Genomic DNA, 16,165 nt, shown 5'->3' on the forward strand with positions numbered 1-16,165 from the left:
CCATTTGTGGAGATGAGCTCCTGGACTCCCGTTAAGAAGACATGTTGTCAACCTCTAGATCCCTTACATGCCTGCACTTTTCGGCTTGCTGCTGCTGCAATCCACGCGTTTTAGATCTGCATAACTCCACCTCTTTAAACACAGCACCTTCACCCCCTGCTGTTCCCACCCGCCTCAACACCGTTGGAAGGGAGGAGAACCAATTAAGGCGGGGGGTGGGGTGGAACGAGCAGCTGTCTACCCTTAGCAGGAGGGCTCCTGATTACATACCTCTCCTGCTGCTGCTGCTGCTGGCTGTCCAGCAGCAGACTGAAGGTGGCTGCTGCTGTGCACAGGTATATAAAGGCTCAGAGCCTATTATGACACGCGCAGCCAGCGTTCCATTGCCACATTCCATCTACTGCAGGCAGGATACCTGGCTGGCTGAATGTCGCTGAGAAGCTCACAGAGACCGCCATAAGCAACAGTTTAACAGAATGCCACAGACTAATCAACCAAACTTTTTGGGTTGGGTTCTCTTTTATAGTCTGCAGGCATTAAATGAAAGAAGTCAGTGTTCCAGCAGAAGGAGACAACGTTTCAGAAAAGGCATTGTAGCAAACCAAAAAAGAAATTTTAAGCGCAGCAGAGTAACCAGCGCACATACCTGTTAGCTCAGGTGAGTTTAAAAGGCTGCTGTTGATAACAAGGGCATTTGCTAAATAGATGGTGTGTGTGCAACAATATACTGAAAGGTCAATTATATTGTGCAGCTTATCTCACCACCTGTAGTTATTTAGGTGAAAGCTCCAAAATGCTTGCCTAATATGTCTGTTTATCCAAAAGGAAGTAAAAAGGGAGAGCTAGAAAGATAGCATTGCATCACATTACATGGCAATGCAATGCACAGTTGCTGAAGTTGAACCAAAATGAGCTTGTAATCTGGCTTCTGCAACTTTGAACATGAAAAATCCAATGAGGAGAAGAAAAGCAAAGCCAAAGAGTCCATCCCAAAATCCGACAAACAAGCAAAATGAACAAAAAACATTGAATTCAATTCTTTCTGATTTTAGAAACTGCATTAAAGAAGGGGTGCACCGGTCCTGGAGATACTGCAATACCAGGTCAATGCGTGGAGTGGACAGAGCAAGCTCTTTTTCCATCTCCCTGTTCTAAAAATCCATTTAATATATGGTCCCCAGATAGGGGACGTTTCAGATATTAAACTGATAAGAACAGATACTACACTTGATCTTAGCCAAAAGGCCGAGAAGCGATAACCAGAATTGGTTTCAAACTACGGAGCCACCCAAGGATCCTGAAAAGTCCATTTGTGGAGATGAGCTCCTGGACTCCCGTTAAGAAGACATGTTGTCAACCTCTAGATCCCTTACATGCCTGCACTTTTCGGCTTGCTGCTGCTGCAATCCACGCGTTTTAGATCTGCATAACTCCACCTCTTTAAACACAGCACCTTCACCCCCTGCTGTTCCCACCCGCCTCAACACCGTTGGAAGGGAGGAGAACCAATTAAGGCGGGGGGTGGGGTGGAACGAGCAGCTGTCTACCCTTAGCAGGAGGGCTCCTGATTACATACCTCTCCTGCTGCTGCTGCTGCTGGCTGTCCAGCAGCAGACTGAAGGTGGCTGCTGCTGTGCACAGGTATATAAAGGCTCAGAGCCTATTATGACACGCGCAGCCAGCGTTCCATTGCCACATTCCATCTACTGCAGGCAGGATACCTGGCTGGCTGAATGTCGCTGAGAAGCTCACAGAGACCGCCATAAGCAACAGTTTAACAGAATGCCACAGACTAATCAACCAAACTTTTTGGGTTGGGTTCTCTTTTATAGTCTGCAGGCATTAAATGAAAGAAGTCAGTGTTCCAGCAGAAGGAGACAACGTTTCAGAAAAGGCATTGTAGCAAACCAAAAAAGAAATTTTAAGCGCAGCAGAGTAACCAGCGCACATACCTGTTAGCTCAGGTGAGTTTAAAAGGCTGCTGTTGATAACAAGGGCATTTGCTAAATAGATGGTGTGTGTGCAACAATATACTGAAAGGTCAATTATATTGTGCAGCTTATCTCACCACCTGTAGTTATTTAGGTGAAAGCTCCAAAATGCTTGCCTAATATGTCTGTTTATCCAAAAGGAAGTAAAAAGGGAGAGCTAGAAAGATAGCATTGCATCACATTACATGGCAATGCAATGCACAGTTGCTGAAGTTGAACCAAAATGAGCTTGTAATCTGGCTTCTGCAACTTTGAACATGAAAAATCCAATGAGGAGAAGAAAAGCAAAGCCAAAGAGTCCATCCCAAAATCCGACAAACAAGCAAAATGAACAAAAAACATTGAATTCAATTCTTTCTGATTTTAGAAACTGCATTAAAGAAGGGGTGCACCGGTCCTGGAGATACTGCAATACCAGGTCAATGCGTGGAGTGGACAGAGCAAGCTCTTTTTCCATCTCCCTGTTCTAAAAATCCATTTAATATATGGTCCCCAGATAGGGGACGTATCAGATATTAAACTGATAAGAACAGATACTACACTTGATCTTAGCCAAAAGGCCGAGAAGCGATAACCAGAATTGGTTTCAAACTACGGAGCCACCCAAGGATCCTGAAAAGTCCATTTGTGGAGATGAGCTCCTGGACTCCCGTTAAGAAGACATGTTGTCAACCTCTAGATCCCTTACATGCCTGCACTTTTCGGCTTGCTGCTGCTGCAATCCACGCGTTTTAGATCTGCATAACTCCACCTCTTTAAACACAGCACCTTCACCCCCTGCTGTTCCCACCCGCCTCAACACCGTTGGAAGGGAGGAGAACCAATTAAGGCGGGGGGTGGGGTGGAACGAGCAGCTGTCTACCCTTAGCAGGAGGGCTCCTGATAACATACCTCTCCTGCTGCTGCTGCTGCTGGCTGTCCAGCAGCAGACTGAAGGTGGCTGCTGCTGTGCACAGGTATATAAAGGCTCAGAGCCTATTATGACACGCGCAGCCAGCGTTCCATTGCCACATTCCATCTACTGCAGGCAGGATACCTGGCTGGCTGAATGTCGCTGAGAAGCTCACAGAGACCGCCATAAGCAACAGTTTAACAGAATGCCACAGACTAATCAACCAAACTTTTTGGGTTGGGTTCTCTTTTATAGTCTGCAGGCATTAAATGAAAGAAGTCAGTGTTCCAGCAGAAGGAGACAACGTTTCAGAAAAGGCATTGTAGCAAACCAAAAAAGAAATTTTAAGCGCAGCAGAGTAACCAGCGCACATACCTGTTAGCTCAGGTGAGTTTAAAAGGCTGCTGTTGATAACAAGGGCATTTGCTAAATAGATGGTGTGTGTGCAACAGTATACTGAAAGGTCAATTATATTGTGCAGCTTATCTCACCACCTGTAGTTATTTAGGTGAAAGCTCCAAAATGCTTGCCTAATATGTCTGTTTATCCAAAAGGAAGTAAAAAGGGAGAGCTAGAAAGATAGCATTGCATCACATTACATGGCAATGCAATGCACAGTTGCTGAAGTTGAACCAAAATGAGCTTGTAATCTGGCTTCTGCAACTTTGAACATGAAAAATCCAATGAGGAGAAGAAAAGCAAAGCCAAAGAGTCCATCCCAAAATCCGACAAACAAGCAAAATGAACAAAAAACATTGAATTCAATTCTTTCTGATTTTAGAAACTGCATTAAAGAAGGGGTGCACCGGTCCTGGAGATACTGCAATACCAGGTCAATGCGTGGAGTGGACAGAGCAAGCTCTTTTTCCATCTCCCTGTTCTAAAAATCCATTTAATATATGGTCCCCAGATAGGGGACGTATCAGATATTAAACTGATAAGAACAGATACTACACTTGATCTTAGCCAAAAGGCCGAGAAGCGATAACCAGAATTGGTTTCAAACTACGGAGCCACCCAAGGATCCTGAAAAGTCCATTTGTGGAGATGAGCTCCTGGACTCCCGTTAAGAAGACATGTTGTCAACCTCTAGATCCCTTACATGCCTGCACTTTTCGGCTTGCTGCTGCTGCAATCCACGCGTTTTAGATCTGCATAACTCCACCTCTTTATACACAGCACCTTCACCCCCTGCTGTTCCCACCCGCCTCAACACCGTTGGAAGGGAGGAGAACCAATTAAGGCGGGGGGTGGGGTGGAACGAGCAGCTGTCTACCCATAGCAGGAGGGCTCCTGATTACATACCTCTCCTGCTGCTGCTGCTGCTGGCTGTCCAGCAGCAGACTGATGGTGGCTGCTGCTGTGCACAGGTATATAAAGGCTCAGAGCCTATTATGACACGCGCAGCCAGCGTTCCATTGCCACATTCCATCTACTGCAGGCAGGATACCTGGCTGGCTGAATGTCGCTGAGAAGCTCACAGAGACCGCCATAAGCAACAGTTTAACAGAATGCCACAGACTAATCAACCAAACTTTTTGGGTTGGGTTCTCTTTTATAGTCTGCAGGCATTAAATGAAAGAAGTCAGTGTTCCAGCAGAAGGAGACAACGTTTCAGAAAAGGCATTGTAGCAAACCAAAAAAGAAATTTTAAGCGCAGCAGAGTAACCAGCGCACATACCTGTTAGCTCAGGTGAGTTTAAAAGGCTGCTGTTGATAACAAGGGCATTTGCTAAATAGATGGTGTGTGTGCAACAATATACTGAAAGGTCAATTATATTGTGCAGCTTATCTCACCACCTGTAGTTATTTAGGTGAAAGCTCCAAAATGCTTGCCTAATATGTCTGTTTATCCAAAAGGAAGTAAAAAGGGAGAGCTAGAAAGATAGCATTGCATCACATTACATGGCAATGCAATGCACAGTTGCTGAAGTTGAACCAAAATGAGCTTGTAATCTGGCTTCTGCAACTTTGAACATGAAAAATCCAATGAGGAGAAGAAAAGCAAAGCCAAAGAGTCCATCCCAAAATCCGACAAACAAGCAAAATGAACAAAAAACATTGAATTCAATTCTTTCTGATTTTAGAAACTGCATTAAAGAAGGGGTGCACCGGTCCTGGAGATACTGCAATACCAGGTCAATGCGTGGAGTGGACAGAGCAAGCTCTTTTTCCATCTCCCTGTTCTAAAAATCCATTTAATATATGGTCCCCAGATAGGGGACGTATCAGATATTAAACTGATAAGAACAGATACTACACTTGATCTTAGCCAAAAGGCCGAGAAGCGATAACCAGAATGGGTTTCAAACTACGGAGCCACCCAAGGATCCTGAAAAGTCCATTTGTGGAGATGAGCTCCTGGACTCCCGTTAAGAAGACATGTTGTCAACCTCTAGATCCCTTACATGCCTGCACTTTTCGGCTTGCTGCTGCTGCAATCCACGCGTTTTAGATCTGCATAACTCCACCTCTTTAAACACAGCACCTTCACCCCCTGCTGTTCCCACCCGCCTCAACACCGTTGGAAGGGAGGAGAACCAATTAAGGCGGGGGGTGGGGTGGAACGAGCAGCTGTCTACCCTTAGCAGGAGGGCTCCTGATTACATACCTCTCCTGCTGCTGCTGCTGCTGGCTGTCCAGCAGCAGACTGAAGGTGGCTGCTGCTGTGCACAGGTATATAAAGGCTCAGAGCCTATTATGACACGCGCAGCCAGCGTTCCATTACCACATTCCATCTACTGCAGGCAGGATACCTGGCTGGCTGAATGTCGCTGAGAAGCTCACAGAGACCGCCATAAGCAACAGTTTAACAGAATGCCACAGACTAATCAACCAAACTTTTTGGGTTGGGTTCTCTTTTATAGTCTGCAGGCATTAAATGAAAGAAGTCAGTGTTCCAGCAGAAGGAGACAACGTTTCAGAAAAGGCATTGTAGCAAACCAAAAAAGAAATTTTAAGCGCAGCAGAGTAACCAGCGCACATACCTGTTAGCTCAGGTGAGTTTAAAAGGCTGCTGTTGATAACAAGGGCATTTGCTAAATAGATGGTGTGTGTGCAACAATATACTGAAAGGTCAATTATATTGTGCAGCTTATCTCACCACCTGTAGTTATTTAGGTGAAAGCTCCAAAATGCTTGCCTAATATGTCTGTTTATCCAAAAGGAAGTAAAAAGGGAGAGCTAGAAAGATAGCATTGCATCACATTACATGGCAATGCAATGCACAGTTGCTGAAGTTGAACCAAAATGAGCTTGTAATCTGGCTTCTGCAACTTTGAACATGAAAAATCCAATGAGGAGAAGAAAAGCAAAGCCAAAGACCCCATCCCAAAATCCGACAAACAAGCAAAATGAACAAAAAACATTGAATTCAATTCTTTCTGATTTTAGAAACTGCATTAAAGAAGGGGTGCACCGGTCCTGGAGATACTGCAATACCAGGTCAATGCGTGGAGTGGACAGAGCAAGCTCCTTTTCCATCTCCCTGTTCTAAAAATCCATTTAATATATGGTCCCCAGATAGGGGACGTATCAGATATTAAACTGATAAGAACAGATACTACACTTGATCTTAGCCAAAAGGCCGAGAAGCGATAACCAGAATTGGTTTCAAACTACGGAGCCACCCAAGGATCCTGAAAAGTCCATTTGTGGAGATGAGCTCCTGGACTCCCGTTAAGAAGACATGTTGTCAACCTCTAGATCCCTTACATGCCTGCACTTTTCGGCTTGCTGCTGCTGCAATCCACGCGTTTTAGATCTGCATAACTCCACCTCTTTAAACACAGCACCTTCACCCCCTGCTGTTCCCACCCGCCTCAACACCGTTGGAAGGGAGGAGAACCAATTAAGGCGGGGGGTGGGGTGGAACGAGCAGCTGTCTACCCTTAGCAGGAGGGCTCCTGATTACATACCTCTCCTGCTGCTGCTGCTGCTGGCTGTCCAGCAGCAGACTGAAGGTGGCTGCTGCTGTGCACAGGTATATAAAGGCTCAGAGCCTATTATGACACGCGCAGCCAGCGTTCCATTGCCACATTCCATCTACTGCAGGCAGGATACCTGGCTGGCTGAATGTCGCTGAGAAGCTCACAGAGACCGCCATAAGCAACAGTTTAACAGAATGCCACAGACTAATCAACCAAACTTTTTGGGTTGGGTTCTCTTTTATAGTCTGCAGGCATTAAATGAAAGAAGTCAGTGTTCCAGCAGAAGGAGACAACGTTTCAGAAAAGGCATTGTAGCAAACCAAAAAAGAAATTTTAAGCGCAGCAGAGTAACCAGCGCACATACCTGTTAGCTCAGGTGAGTTTAAAAGGCTGCTGTTGATAACAAGGGCATTTGCTAAATAGATGGTGTGTGTGCAACAATATACTGAAAGGTCAATTATATTGTGCAGCTTATCTCACCACCTGTAGTTATTTAGGTGAAAGCTCCAAAATGCTTGCCTAATATGTCTGTTTATCCAAAAGGAAGTAAAAAGGGAGAGCTAGAAAGATAGCATTGCATCACATTACATGGCAATGCAATGCACAGTTGCTGAAGTTGAACCAAAATGAGCTTGTAATCTGGCTTCTGCAACTTTGAACATGAAAAATCCAATGAGGAGAAGAAAAGCAAAGCCAAAGAGTCCATCCCAAAATCCGACAAACAAGCAAAATGAACAAAAAACATTGAATTCAATTCTTTCTGATTTTAGAAACTGCATTAAAGAAGGGGTGCACCGGTCCTGGAGATACTGCAATACCAGGTCAATGCGTGGAGTGGACAGAGCAAGCTCTTTTTCCATCTCCCTGTTCTAAAAATCCATTTAATATATGGTCCCCAGATAGGGGACGTATCAGATATTAAACTGATAAGAACAGATACTACACTTGATCTTAGCCAAAAGGCCGAGAAGCGATAACCAGAATTGGTTTCAAACTACGGAGCCACCCAAGGATCCTGAAAAGTCCATTTGTGGAGATGAGCTCCTGGACTCCCGTTAAGAAGACATGTTGTCAACCTCTAGATCCCTTACATGCCTGCACTTTTCGGCTTGCTGCTGCTGCAATCCACGCGTTTTAGATCTGCATAACTCCACCTCTTTAAACACAGCACCTTCACCCCCTGCTGTTCCCACCCGCCTCAACACCGTTGGAAGGGAGGAGAACCAATTAAGGCGGGGGGTGGGGTGGAACGAGCAGCTGTCTACCCTTAGCAGGAGGGCTCCTGATTACATACCTCTCCTGCTGCTGCTGCTGCTGGCTGTCCAGCAGCAGACTGAAGGTGGCTGCTGCTGTGCACAGGTATATAAAGGCTCAGAGCCTATTATGACACGCGCAGCCAGCGTTCCATTGCCACATTCCATCTACTGCAGGCAGGATACCTGGCTGGCTGAATGTCGCTGAGAAGCTCACAGAGACCGCCATAAGCAACAGTTTAACAGAATGCCACAGACTAATCAACCAAACTTTTTGGGTTGGGTTCTCTTTTATAGTCTGCAGGCATTAAATGAAAGAAGTCAGTGTTCCAGCAGAAGGAGACAACGTTTCAGAAAAGGCATTGTAGCAAACCAAAAAAGAAATTTTAAGCGCAGCAGAGTAACCAGCGCACATACCTGTTAGCTCAGGTGAGTTTAAAAGGCTGCTGTTGATAACAAGGGCATTTGCTAAATAGATGGTGTGTGTGCAACAATATACTGAAAGGTCAATTATATTGTGCAGCTTATCTCACCACCTGTAGTTATTTAGGTGAAAGCTCCAAAATGCTTGCCTAATATGTCTGTTTATCCAAAAGGAAGTAAAAAGGGAGAGCTAGAAAGATAGCATTGCATCACATTACATGGCAATGCAATGCACAGTTGCTGAAGTTGAACCAAAATGAGCTTGTAATCTGGCTTCTGCAACTTTGAACATGAAAAATCCAATGAGGAGAAGAAAAGCAAAGCCAAAGAGTCCATCCCAAAATCCGACAAACAAGCAAAATGAACAAAAAACATTGAATTCAATTCTTTCTGATTTTAGAAACTGCATTAAAGAAGGGGTGCACCGGTCCTGGAGATACTGCAATACCAGGTCAATGCGTGGAGTGGACAGAGCAAGCTCTTTTTCCATCTCCCTGTTCTAAAAATCCATTTAATATATGGTCCCCAGATAGGGGACGTATCAGATATTAAACTGATAAGAACAGATACTACACTTGATCTTAGCCAAAAGGCCGAGAAGCGATAACCAGAATTGGTTTCAAACTACGGAGCCACCCAAGGATCCTGAAAAGTCCATTTGTGGAGATGAGCTCCTGGACTCCCGTTAAGAAGACATGTTGTCAACCTCTAGATCCCTTACATGCCTGCACTTTTCGGCTTGCTGCTGCTGCAATCCACGCGTTTTAGATCTGCATAACTCCACCTCTTTAAACACAGCACCTTCACCCCCTGCTGTTCCCACCCGCCTCAACACCGTTGGAAGGGAGGAGAACCAATTAAGGCGGGGGGTGGGGTGGAACGAGCAGCTGTCTACCCTTAGCAGGAGGGCTCCTGATTACATACCTCTCCTGCTGCTGCTGCTGCTGGCTGTCCAGCAGCAGACTGAAGGTGGCTGCTGCTGTGCACAGGTATATAAAGGCTCAGAGCCTATTATGACACGCGCAGCCAGCGTTCCATTGCCACATTCCATCTACTGCAGGCAGGATACCTGGCTGGCTGAATGTCGCTGAGAAGCTCACAGAGACCGCCATAAGCAACAGTTTAACAGAATGCCACAGACTAATCAACCAAACTTTTTGGGTTGGGTTCTCTTTTATAGTCTGCAGGCATTAAATGAAAGAAGTCAGTGTTCCAGCAGAAGGAGACAACGTTTCAGAAAAAGGCATTGTAGCAAACCAAAAAAGAAATTTTAAGCGCAGCAGAGTAACCAGCGCACATACCTGTTAGCTCAGGTGAGTTTAAAAGGCTGCTGTTGATAACAAGGGCATTTGCTAAATAGATGGTGTGTGTGCAACAATATACTGAAAGGTCAATTATATTGTGCAGCTTATCTCACCACCTGTAGTTATTTAGGTGAAAGCTCCAAAATGCTTGCCTAATATGTCTGTTTATCCAAAAGGAAGTAAAAAGGGAGAGCTAGAAAGATAGCATTGCATCACATTACATGGCAATGCAATGCACAGTTGCTGAAGTTGAACCAAAATGAGCTTGTAATCTGGCTTCTGCAACTTTGAACATGAAAAATCCAATGAGGAGAAGAAAAGCAAAGCCAAAGAGTCCATCCCAAAATCCGACAAACAAGCAAAATGAACAAAAAACATTGAATTCAATTCTTTCTGATTTTAGAAACTGCATTAAAGAAGGGGTGCACCGGTCCTGGAGATACTGCAATACCAGGTCAATGCGTGGAGTGGACAGAGCAAGCTCTTTTTCCATCTCCCTGTTCTAAAAATCCATTTAATATATGGTCCCCAGATAGGGGACGTATCAGATATTAAACTGATAAGAACAGATACTACACTTGATCTTAGCCAAAAGGCCGAGAAGCGATAACCAGAATTGGTTTCAAACTACGGAGCCACCCAAGGATCCTGAAAAGTCCATTTGTGGAGATGAGCTCCTGGACTCCCGTTAAGAAGACATGTTGTCAACCTCTAGATCCCTTACATGCCTGCACTTTTCGGCTTGCTGCTGCTGCAATCCACGCGTTTTAGATCTGCATAACTCCACCTCTTTAAACACAGCACCTTCACCCCCTGCTGTTCCCACCCGCCTCAACACCGTTGGAAGGGAGGAGAACCAATTAAGGCGGGGGGTGGGGTGGAACGAGCAGCTGTCTACCCTTAGCAGGAGGGCTCCTGATTACATACCTCTCCTGCTGCTGCTGCTGCTGGCTGTCCAGCAGCAGACTGAAGGTGGCTGCTGCTGTGCACAGGTATATAAAGGCTCAGAGCCTATTATGACACGCGCAGCCAGCGTTCCATTGCCACATTCCATCTACTGCAGGCAGGATACCTGGCTGGCTGAATGTCGCTGAGAAGCTCACAGAGACCGCCATAAGCAACAGTTTAACAGAATGCCACAGACTAATCAACCAAACTTTTTGGGTTGGGTTCTCTTTTATAGTCTGCAGGCATTAAATGAAAGAAGTCAGTGTTCCAGCAGAAGGAGACAACGTTTCAGAAAAGGCATTGTAGCAAACCAAAAAAGAAATTTTAAGCGCAGCAGAGTAACCAGCGCACATACCTGTTAGCTCAGGTGAGTTTAAAAGGCTGCTGTTGATAACAAGGGCATTTGCTAAATAGATGGTGTGTGTGCAACAATATACTGAAAGGTCAATTATATTGTGCAGCTTATCTCACCACCTGTAGTTATTTAGGTGAAAGCTCCAAAATGCTTGCCTAATATGTCTGTTTATCCAAAAGGAAGTAAAAAGGGAGAGCTAGAAAGATAGCATTGCATCACATTACATGGCAATGCAATGCACAGTTGCTGAAGTTGAACCAAAATGAGCTTGTAATCTGGCTTCTGCAACTTTGAACATGAAAAATCCAATGAGGAGAAGAAAAGCAAAGCCAAAGAGTCCATCCCAAAATCCGACAAACAAGCAAAATGAACAAAAAACATTGAATTCAATTCTTTCTGATTTTAGAAACTGCATTAAAGAAGGGGTGCACCGGTCCTGGAGATACTGCAATACCAGGTCAATGCGTGGAGTGGACAGAGCAAGCTCTTTTTCCATCTCCCTGTTCTAAAAATCCATTTAATATATGGTCCCCAGATAGGGGACGTATCAGATATTAAACTGATAAGAACAGATACTACACTTGATCTTAGCCAAAAGGCCGAGAAGCGATAACCAGAATTGGTTTCAAACTACGGAGCCACCCAAGGATCCTGAAAAGTCCATTTGTGGAGATGAGCTCCTGGACTCCCGTTAAGAAGACATGTTGTCAACCTCTAGATCCCTTACATGCCTGCACTTTTCGGCTTGCTGCTGCTGCAATCCACGCGTTTTAGATCTGCATAACTCCACCTCTTTAAACACAGCACCTTCACCCCCTGCTGTTCCCACCCGCCTCAACACCGTTGGAAGGGAGGAGAACCAATTAAGGCGGGGGGTGGGGTGGAACGAGCAGCTGTCTACCCTTAGCAGGAGGGCTCCTGATTACATACCTCTCCTGCTGCTGCTGCTGCTGGCTGTCCAGCAGCAGACTGAAGGTGGCTGCTGCTGTGCACAGGTATATAAAGGCTCAGAGCCTATTATGACACGCGCAGCCAGCGTTCCATTGCCACATTCCATCTACTGCAGGCAGGATACCTGGCTGGCTGAATGTCGCTGAGAAGCTCACAGAGACCGCCATAAGCAACAGTTTAACAGAATGCCACAGACTAATCAACCAAACTTTTTGGGTTGGGTTCTCTTTTATAGTCTGCAGGCATTAAATGAAAGAAGTCAGTGTTCCAGCAGAAGGAGACAACGTTTCAGAAAAGGCATTGTAGCAAACCAAAAAAGAAATTTTAAGCGCAGCAGAGTAACCAGCGCACATACCTGTTAGCTCAGGTGAGTTTAAAAGGCTGCTGTTGATAACAAGGGCATTTGCTAAATAGATGGTGTGTGTGCAACAATATACTGAAAGGTCAATTATATTGTGCAGCTTATCTCACCACCTGTAGTTATTTAGGTGAAAGCTCCAAAATGCTTGCCTAATATGTCTGTTTATCCAAAAGGAAGTAAAAAGGGAGAGCTAGAAAGATAGCATTGCATCACATTACATGGCAATGCAATGCACAGTTGCTGAAGTTGAACCAAAATGAGCTTGTAATCTGGCATCTGCAACTTTGAACATGAAAAATCCAATGAGGAGAAGAAAAGCAAAGCCAAAGAGTCCATCCCAAAATCCGACAAACAAGCAAAATGAACAAAAAACATTGAATTCAATTCTTTCTGATTTTAGAAACTGCATTAAAGAAGGGGTGCACCGGTCCTGGAGATACTGCAATACCAGGTCAATGCGTGGAGTGGACAGAGCAAGCTCTTTTTCCATCTCCCTGTTCTAAAAATCCATTTAATATATGGTCCCCAGATAGGGGACGTATCAGATATTAAACTGATAAGAACAGATACTACACTTGATCTTAGCCAAAAGGCCGAGAAGCGATAACCAGAATTGGTTTCAAACTACGGAGCCACCCAAGGATCCTGAAAAGTCCATTTGTGGAGATGAGCTCCTGGACTCCCGTTAAGAAGACATGTTGTCAACCTCTAGATCCCTTACATGCCTGCACTTTTCGGCTTGCTGCTGCTGCAATCCACGCGTTTTAGATCTGCATAACTCCACCTCTTTAAACACAGCACCTTCACCCCCTGCTGTTCCCACCCGCCTCAACACCGTTGGAAGGGAGGAGAACCAATTAAGGCGGGGGGTGGGGTGGAACGAGCAGCTGTCTACCCTTAGCAGGAGGGCTCCTGATTACATACCTCTCCTGCTGCTGCTGCTGCTGGCTGTCCAGCAGCAGACTGAAGGTGGCTGCTGCTGTGCACAGGTATATAAAGGCTCAGAGCCTATTATGACACGCGCAGGCAGCGTTCCATTGCCACATTCCATCTACTGCAGGCAGGATACCTGGCTGGCTGAATGTCGCTGAGAAGCTCACAGAGACCGCCATAAGCAACAGTTTAACAGAATGCCACAGACTAATCAACCAAACTTTTTGGGTTGGGTTCTCTTTTATAGTCTGCAGGCATTAAATGAAAGAAGTCAGTGTTCCAGCAGAAGGAGACAACGTTTCAGAAAAGGCATTGTAGCAAACAAAAAAAGAAATTTTAAGCGCAGCAGAGTAACCAGCGCACATACCTGTTAGCTCAGGTGAGTTTAAAAGGCTGCTGTTGATAACAAGGGCATTTGCTAAATAGATGGTGTGTGTGCAACAATATACTGAAAGGTCAATTATATTGTGCAGCTTATCTCACCACCTGTAGTTATTTAGGTGAAAGCTCCAAAATGCTTGCCTAATATGTCTGTTTATCCAAAAGGAAGTAAAAAGGGAGAGCTAGAAAGATAGCATTGCATCACATTACATGGCAATGCAATGCACAGTTGCTGAAGTTGAACCAAAATGAGCTTGTAATCTGGCTTCTGCAACTTTGAACATGAAAAATCCAATGAGGAGAAGAAAAGCAAAGCCAAAGAGTCCATCCCAAAATCCGACAAACAAGCAAAATGAACAAAAAACATTGAATTCAATTCTTTCTGATTTTAGAAACTGCATTAAAGAAGGGGTGCACCGGTCCTGGAGATACTGCAATACCAGGTCAATGCGTGGAGTGGACAGAGCAAGCTCTTTTTCCATCTCCCTGTTCTAAAAATCCATTTAATATATGGTCCCCAGATAGGGGACGTATCAGATATTAAACTGATAAGAACAGATACTACACTTGATCTTAGCCAAAAGGCCGAGAAGCGATAACCAGAATTGGTTTCAAACTACGGAGCCACCCAAGGATCCTGAAAAGTCCATTTGTGGAGATGAGCTCCTGGACTCCCGTTAAGAAGACATGTTGTCAACCTCTAGATCCCTTACATGCCTGCACTTTTCGGCTTGCTGCTGCTGCAATCCACGCGTTTTAGATCTGCATAACTCCACCTCTTTAAACACAGCACCTTCACCCCCTGCTGTTCCCACCCACGTCAACACCGTTGGAAGGGAGGAGAACCAATTATGGCGGGGGGTGGGGTGGAACGAGCAGCTGTCTACCCTTAGCAGGAGGGCTCCTGATTACATACCTCTCCTGCTGCTGCTGCTGCTGGCTGTCCAGCAGCAGACTGAAGGTGGCTGCTGCTGTGCACAGGTATATAAAGGCTCAGAGCCTATTATGACACGCGCAGCCAGCGTTCCATTGCCACATTCCATCTACTGCAGGCAGGATACCTGGCTGGCTGAATGTCGCTGAGAAGCTCACAGAGACCGCCATAAGCAACAGTTTAACAGAATGCCACAGACTAATCAACCAAACTTTTTGGGTTGGGTTCTCTTTTATAGTCTGCAGGCATTAAATGAAAGAAGTCAGTGTTCCAGCAGAAGGAGACAACGTTTCAGAAAAGGCATTGTAGCAAACCAAAAAAGAAATTTTAAGCGCAGCAGAGTAACCAGCGCACATACCTGTTAGCTCAGGTGAGTTTAAAAGGCTGCTGTTGATAACAAGGGCATTTGCTAAATAGATGGTGTGTGTGCAACAATATACTGAAAGGTCAATTATATTGTGCAGCTTATCTCACCACCTGTAGTTATTTAGGTGAAAGCTCCAAAATGCTTGCCTAATATGTCTGTTTATCCAAAAGGAAGTAAAAAGGGAGAGCTAGAAAGATAGCATTGCATCACATTACATGGCAATGCAATGCACAGTTGCTGAAGTTGAACCAAAATGAGCTTGTAATCTGGCTTCTGCAACTTTGAACATGAAAAATCCAATGAGAAGAAAAGCAAAGCCAAAGAGTCCATCCCAAAATCCGACAAACAAGCAAAATTAACAAAAAACATTGAATTCAATTCTTTCTGATTTTAGAAACTGCATTAAAGAAGGGGTGCATCGGTCCTGGAGATACTGCAATACCAGGTCAATGCGTGGAGTGGACAGAGCAAGCTCTTTTTCCATCTCCCTGTTCTAAAAATCCATTTAATATATGGTCCCCAGATAGGGGACGTATCAGATATTAAACTGATAAGAACAGATACTACACTTGATCTTAGCCAAAAGGCCGAGAAGCGATAACCAGAATTGGTTTCAAACTACGGAGCCACCCAAGGATCCTGAAAAGTCCATTTGTGGAGATGAGCTCCTGGACTCCCGTTAAGAAGACATGTTGTCAACCTCTAGATCCCTTACATGCCTGCACTTTTCGGCTTGCTGCTGCTGCAATCCACGCGTTTTAGATCTGCATAACTCCACCTCTTTAAACACAGCACCTTCACCCCCTGCTGTTCCCACCCGCCTCAACACCGTTGGAAGGGAGGAGAACCAATTAAGGCGGGGGGTGGGGTGGAACGAGCAGCTGTCTACCCTTAGCAGGAGGGCTCCTGATTACATACCTCTCCTGCTGCTGCTGCTGGCTGTCCAGCAGCAGACTGAAGGTGGCTGCTGCTGTGCACAGGTATATAAAGGCTCAGAGCCTATTATGACACGCGCAGCCAGCGTTCCATTGCCACATTCCATCTACTGCAGGCAGGATACCTGGCTGGCTGAATGTCGCTGAGAAGCTCACAGAGACCGCCATAAGCAACAGTTTAACAGAATGCCACAGACTAATCAACCAA

General features: G+C 45.2%; 12 non-coding genes across 12 annotated transcripts; all 12 read right to left on the reverse strand.

Annotated features, from left to right (window-relative positions):
• Nucleotides 1-1,066: 1,066 nt before the first annotated feature.
• Nucleotides 1,067-1,257, reverse strand: LOC141231770 (U2 spliceosomal RNA). The gene has a single exon (XR_012298080.1). It is a non-coding gene; the product is annotated as a U2 spliceosomal RNA (small nuclear RNA).
• Nucleotides 1,258-2,372: 1,115 nt separating this feature from the next.
• On the reverse strand, nt 2,373-2,563 carry LOC141232122 (U2 spliceosomal RNA). Its single transcript, XR_012298386.1, has one exon. It is a non-coding gene; the product is annotated as a U2 spliceosomal RNA (small nuclear RNA).
• Nucleotides 2,564-3,678: 1,115 nt separating this feature from the next.
• Nucleotides 3,679-3,869, reverse strand: LOC141232123 (U2 spliceosomal RNA). Its single transcript, XR_012298387.1, has one exon. It is a non-coding gene; the product is annotated as a U2 spliceosomal RNA (small nuclear RNA).
• Nucleotides 3,870-4,984: 1,115 nt separating this feature from the next.
• On the reverse strand, nt 4,985-5,175 carry LOC141232125 (U2 spliceosomal RNA). The gene has a single exon (XR_012298388.1). It is a non-coding gene; the product is annotated as a U2 spliceosomal RNA (small nuclear RNA).
• Nucleotides 5,176-6,290: 1,115 nt separating this feature from the next.
• Nucleotides 6,291-6,481, reverse strand: LOC141231706 (U2 spliceosomal RNA). Its single transcript, XR_012298017.1, has one exon. It is a non-coding gene; the product is annotated as a U2 spliceosomal RNA (small nuclear RNA).
• A 1,115-nt stretch (nt 6,482-7,596) lies between these two features.
• LOC141232126 (U2 spliceosomal RNA) lies at nt 7,597-7,787 on the reverse strand. Its single transcript, XR_012298389.1, has one exon. It is a non-coding gene; the product is annotated as a U2 spliceosomal RNA (small nuclear RNA).
• Nucleotides 7,788-8,902: 1,115 nt separating this feature from the next.
• On the reverse strand, nt 8,903-9,093 carry LOC141232128 (U2 spliceosomal RNA). Its single transcript, XR_012298391.1, has one exon. It is a non-coding gene; the product is annotated as a U2 spliceosomal RNA (small nuclear RNA).
• Nucleotides 9,094-10,209: 1,116 nt separating this feature from the next.
• On the reverse strand, nt 10,210-10,400 carry LOC141232129 (U2 spliceosomal RNA). Its single transcript, XR_012298392.1, has one exon. It is a non-coding gene; the product is annotated as a U2 spliceosomal RNA (small nuclear RNA).
• Nucleotides 10,401-11,515: 1,115 nt separating this feature from the next.
• LOC141232130 (U2 spliceosomal RNA) lies at nt 11,516-11,706 on the reverse strand. Its single transcript, XR_012298393.1, has one exon. It is a non-coding gene; the product is annotated as a U2 spliceosomal RNA (small nuclear RNA).
• A 1,115-nt stretch (nt 11,707-12,821) lies between these two features.
• LOC141232131 (U2 spliceosomal RNA) lies at nt 12,822-13,012 on the reverse strand. Its single transcript, XR_012298394.1, has one exon. It is a non-coding gene; the product is annotated as a U2 spliceosomal RNA (small nuclear RNA).
• Nucleotides 13,013-14,127: 1,115 nt separating this feature from the next.
• LOC141232132 (U2 spliceosomal RNA) lies at nt 14,128-14,318 on the reverse strand. The gene has a single exon (XR_012298395.1). It is a non-coding gene; the product is annotated as a U2 spliceosomal RNA (small nuclear RNA).
• Nucleotides 14,319-15,430: 1,112 nt separating this feature from the next.
• Nucleotides 15,431-15,621, reverse strand: LOC141231691 (U2 spliceosomal RNA). Its single transcript, XR_012298002.1, has one exon. It is a non-coding gene; the product is annotated as a U2 spliceosomal RNA (small nuclear RNA).
• Between the last annotated feature and the right edge of the window lie 544 nt (nt 15,622-16,165).

This window comes from Phyllobates terribilis, unplaced genomic scaffold, assembly GCF_046119375.1.
Source record: "Phyllobates terribilis strain yellow unplaced genomic scaffold, ASM4611937v1 Scaffold_538__1_contigs__length_1162401, whole genome shotgun sequence".
Classification (NCBI taxonomy): Eukaryota; Metazoa; Chordata; class Amphibia; order Anura; family Dendrobatidae; genus Phyllobates; species Phyllobates terribilis.